At 37.1% G+C, this 5,717-nt stretch overlaps 1 pseudogene; it reads right to left on the bottom strand.

The window, feature by feature from the left end:
• Nucleotides 1-1,008: 1,008 nt before the first annotated feature.
• On the bottom strand, nt 1,009-5,453 carry LOC133756694 (poly(rC)-binding protein 2-like; annotated as a pseudogene).
• Between the last annotated feature and the right edge of the window lie 264 nt (nt 5,454-5,717).

Here is a 5,717-nt window from a genome sequence, read left to right as displayed (position 1 = left end):
TCACTAAACTTAGGTTCCAAAATTATTTTAATTTTGAAATGGAATTTACTAGAAAATACAAAAATCCACTATTATAATTAAGGGATTCAATGCATTCCTGTCAATAACTGAAAAATCAACTAGGCAGAAAATAGGAAAGGATATAAATGATTAGAATAATCAATTAATCAAATCAATCACATTGATCTTGTTGACATTTAGAAAATACTCCATTCAAAACCAAAGGACATGCTGATGTTTATCATTCAATGAGATAAACAATTTCTTGTCCATAAAACTTATGTTAACATATTTAAAATAATAAAAGCTACATAACTTAGTCTTGAGATCACAATGGAATTAAACTGCATATCAGTAACAGAAATCTAGAAAAAACCCTAAATATGTGCACATTAAACAATTTTAAATAGGGGCTGCTGCTAAAGCAGTGCTTACAGCAAACCTTTAAGATGATACATATATTAGAAAATGAAAAGAGTCTATGAATCAATAATATGAGTTTTTACCTGAAGAAACTAAATAGCATCCAATAAAGCTTAAAAAAAAAACTAGAATAAAGGAAATGCAAAAAATCAGAAGAAAAGTGAACACAAGGGAGAGCAATATAAACCAAAACCAGAACAACGCATTTAAAAGTATCAATACAATGCTAGACTTACAGTCAAGGTCATCAAAACTTAAAGACAGAGATATGCATTATCATTGTCAGAAATTAAAGAGGGACTAATGATGTTCTGAATTCCTTTATGCGCCTTCCATATTTTGATTATTTGGAAAAATTCCTGAACTGAAATGTGTTAATATTCCACTCTTACATTGCCATGACAAAAAGAAAAATTCATGAGCCAAAAAATCCCCCCCCAAAAAATATAAGGAATATATAGGGAGAAGGTTATTAAACTAAATATGGATTTCAGTATTAACAGCTAAACAGAGACTGGAATTAAAAAGCTTTTAATTAAAAAAAAAAAACATGAGTGGGTGATAAAGTATTTAGAGAATGAAAATTTACAAACTATTTAAAACCTGAATCACTGTTCCGAAACTACACAGATGGATCATGGGTGATGATGAGCAGCAGAAAGGAATTATGGATGAATCTGCATTGTTGTAGCTGCTCCCCACACCACCCGTCTCTGAGGAAATCCTGACATTCATTAGATATTGAGTGAGGCTAATGCTGGCAACAGATCCAATGATGGTAACTTGCCTATCAGCAAATCCTTCTGGGTTCCCAATTTTGATCTATGTCACAGACATCTGATGAATCTCATTGATTTTGGTGCCCTGACCCCTAATTATGCAGCCAATCAAATAATTTGGAATGGTGAGTTCATGAGCAGGAGTCGGAGCATATGCATCCAGACCTGCACGGTATCTGGTTGCCATGTGCCATGGGAAAATGAGCCAACTGGTGCAGCATGGTCAAATCTGGCTGTGAAATGCCATACTATCCTTGAATCGTATTGGCCTGACCACCTGCAAAGATGACTGGTGTACTGGAGGGTTTGGGTAGGTATGGGATGGTCACACCCTTGGAGGAAAAAGAGGACTGGGAGAGTGTCGCCCACATGACCATACAGATCTGTTTGACAAACTTGATGGATTGCAGGATGCCAGCAGTAGTTATGGCCCGCTCAGTTAAGTTGGGGAGCATATGCCCTGCCATCTGCGCCTGAGCCCCTGTACTCTCAGATTTCCTTGCTCTTGTAACCACCTTTTCTAATGGGAGCACCGCACTTACTAGCAGGAGCCACCAGCTTCAGGGTAACCAGAGGTCTACTAGCAGCTGTGCTATTAGTCATAGAGCTGCTGATGTCCTCTTCCAGTTTGTCAGTGATCATAGCAAAGGCTTGGAAGATAGCATTAGTGGGTCTAGCCAAAGTGAAAATTCTCTCAGGACAAATCCCTTCTGAGATGTTGATCTATGCACCACTCGCCTTGCAGATCTTAACAGATTCTCCTTTTTTTCTAATGATGCTGCCAACTTCCTTGCCATTTATATGTAGCTGAAAAGTCAGAGTGACATTTAATCCACCTTCAATCACACTGGTATCCACTTGGAGCAGTGTTCTTGGGAGCTGGTCTTTGAATGATCCAGTCTTCGGTCACTGGTGGGGGTGAAAGCCAAACTGCAGGTATGAGTTGACTGAAGGGAAAAGAAAGGGGGTAAAAAGGGGAAGGGCACCAGGCAGGGGTGATGTTTTGAATTCTAAAAGGATAAGTAGCAAATACTCCAGGCATATATGCAACTTACTTATTACAAATTTGAGATTTTCAGTGATATTAACCAAATCCTTGAAAGGTACATTCTACAATTGTAACTTAGGAGAAAAAAGATACCTAGCGAGACACATACCTATTAAAGAAATAGAATCAATAATTCAAAACCTTGCAAAACACAAAGTCCCATGCCTGCCTCGTGTCAGTAGTGAATTAAGGCAAAAATAATACAGTTTACCTACAATTTCATCCAGAAAACATAAGCAGAGAAAACATAACTCCTTATGAGAGTAGCATTACCATTATATCAAAAGGATTACAAGAAATGTGTACCTCTATCTTTCTCATTGATATAGACACAGAATTCCATAGTACAGTATTAGCTAGCTGAATCCATCAATGTATGGAAGGGATAATTCATCATGAGCAAGTGGCATTCACTCTCAGGAATGCAATGATGGTTTAACAGTGATTAATTGACCAATTTAATTTGTCATATCAACAGAAAAAGAAAAAAGCATGATCATATAACAGCAGCATAGAAATTTGATAAAATTTAGTAAACATTCTAAGAAAGCTAGGTATAGAATGGAATTTCATTAGCCTAGATAACGAAATATATGTAAACTCAACAGATAATGTCAGAGATGACAAATAGGAAGGTGAGACAGATTGCAAACAGTTTTTCTTAACTATTTCTTGGAGTGTTAAGCAAATTTCCACTTTTTGAAATACATTGAAAGACAGCTATAAATATGAAGCAGAAAGTGCTCTAATCATCTCAGGATAATTTTAATGGTAAAAATTTGCAAACACCTGTTATGGGGAGTAAAAAAGTAAAAGTGCATACAATGATGATCCAGATTAATGAATCATTAAGAACTTAGTTTATTTACATACTACCATTATAAAGAGGTTATGAAATGGCATGGACAGAATGTCTAGTAGCCTGAACTCTGATAGGACACCTTCCTTTTCACTTCTGGTTACAAAAATGTGCATCAGCCAAGGTATCTGGTAACAGAGAAGTGTTCCAAAATGGTACAAACCAACTTGTTTCAAATCCTAAGGAATAAGTCAAAACAGCCTGATGTGCAAGACTCAGATGCTATATATATTTTTGCAGTAGTAAGATACTGATGATTACAATCAACCTAAGAAGATATATATTCATCACAACAGAATATAATAGAATATATTTAACTTGTGTACACCACTAGAAAGCTCCCCATGGAAGCTGATTACCAGTTCAACGATTACTCCTCTTACAGATTATTTCCAGACTGGTTCTTGTTTCTAAATAGTAAAGGGTCAGAGTTCTCTATTCTTAGAAAAGTATTTCTTCAAATAAAACAGTTATTTACACAATTTTCAGGAATACAATAATGCCATGGCAATGAAAACTGTTGTTGCTTTTCCAATTTTTCTCCTCTCTTAATTTTATACCTCTCTGTGTATAATTATCTCTCAAATATCAAAAGTTTCATCACTGAACTTAATGCTTAGTTTATTAGTGTTTGATTTTAAACAGCTCAATTTTGCTGCATAAAATTGTTGTCATTTATTTTAATTTAAAGACAAAGATATACCCCATCTACTGGTTCACTCACCAAATATTCAATAGCCAGGAAGGGGTCAGATTGAAGCCACGCGGCAGGAACTTGGGTATGCCAAGGGGTGGCAGAGACACAGCTGTGCAAGTCATCTCATGCTGTTTCCCACGGTGCACATTTGCTGGAAAATAGCCAGGACTTCAACCAAGGCACTCTGACTTGTGAGACGGATGTTCCAAGTGATGTTTCACTGTGCCAAATATCTGCCTCTCATGCTTAAGTTAGGCTTCAGTTTGATAATTTACTCCCAACCTGTGTGTACTGATGGTCCTCTTCCCCACTTAATGCTGTATAATTGTTCAAACCTGGTAAATGCCACTCTTAGGATCATTGGTTACTATCCTCACTTTGTCTTTTATGACCTTGTCTAAATATGATCAGAGTCGGCAAACTTGGAAGGCTTCCATAGCCTTGGCAACTCATGACGACAGCCTAGGATGGTTAGTGGCGCCATAAACTAGAGTGTCAATTTGTTGGGTCAACAACAGGAGCCACTGTGCACTTGCTCCTCATGTGGGATCTCTGTCCTTAATGTGCTGCACATCGTGATTTAATGCTATAACTAGTACTCAAACAGTATGTTTCACTTTGTGTTTCTATGTGGGTGCAAACTGTTGAAATCTTTATACTAAATTGATCTTTGGAAATAAAGAGAATTGAAAATGAATCTTGATGCAAATGGAAGGGGAGAGGGAGCGGGAGAGGGGAGGGTTGTGGGAGGGAGGGAAGTTATGGGAGGGGGAAGCCATTGTAATCCATAAGCTGTACACTGGAAATTTATATTCATTAAATAAAAGTAAAAAAAAAATGTTAAAGGAGGGGCTGGCGCCATGGCGCAGTATGTTAATCCTCCACCTGCGGTGCCGGCATCATATGTGGGCGCCGGTTCTAATCCCGGCTGCTCCTCTTCTAATCCAGCTCTCTGCTATGGCCTGGGAAAGCAGTAGAAGATGGCCTAAGCCCTGGGCCCCTGCACCCTCATGGGAGACCTGGAAGAAGCTCCTGGCTCCTGGCTTCAGATCGGTGTAGCTCCGGCCGTGGCGGCCATTTGGGGAGTGAGACAACAGAAGGAAGGCTCTTCTCTCTGTCTCTCCCTTTCACTGTCTGTAACTTCCTGTCAAATGAATAAATAAAATCTTAAAAAAATGTTAAAGGAATTGAAATAGTCAAAGTGTCTATCACCTCTATAGCCACATATTAATATCTTACATGGCAAAATTAAAAATTTTCTTGAAGAATAATTGCAGTGACAGTAAAATTGGAATGAGAAATAATACTCACATAAGTGGAGGATGCTTTACCCAAAATAGTTGGAACCAGAAGTACTTCAGATTTCAAATTTTTATTCAGATTTTGGAATATTTGTATATACATAGTAATGACATCTAAATATAAACACAAAATTTGTTTATGCTTCATATCCACCTTGCACATAGCGTCTGAAGATATTTTTATAAAGCATTCTTAGGGCACCTGTATTTTGACTGTGACCCTTCACATGAGGTCAGATGTGAAGATGTTGCCCTATAGTATCATATCAGTGCTCAAAATGTTTTAGATTTTGGTCTTTTGGATTAGAGATGCTCAACCTGTAGTGGGTTTCCTACAGATATCCATCCTTGTAGTAGTAATATATTTTAATTCTAATTTTTATTTATCAGGATACAATTTAAATATCACAATTGAAAAACTTGCTTTACTTTTCTGAAGTTTAGCTTTTTTTGTCCTTTTCCAAGATGAGAAGCCATCATCACTTTGGATTTCTTCCAACTCACAGAAGTCCTTGTTTTTATGTTTATTATCCAGGATAATAAAATTTAGTTAAAATAAAAATTAACCCCAGAAGTTTAGCAACTCAGTACAACAATGCTGTATTTCTCA

This window comes from Lepus europaeus, chromosome 3 (genome assembly GCF_033115175.1).
Source record: "Lepus europaeus isolate LE1 chromosome 3, mLepTim1.pri, whole genome shotgun sequence".
NCBI classification, from domain to species: Eukaryota; Metazoa; Chordata; class Mammalia; order Lagomorpha; family Leporidae; genus Lepus; species Lepus europaeus.
The sequence above is the reverse complement of the archived record's forward strand: the minus strand, read 5'-3'. Positions and strand labels throughout refer to the sequence as shown.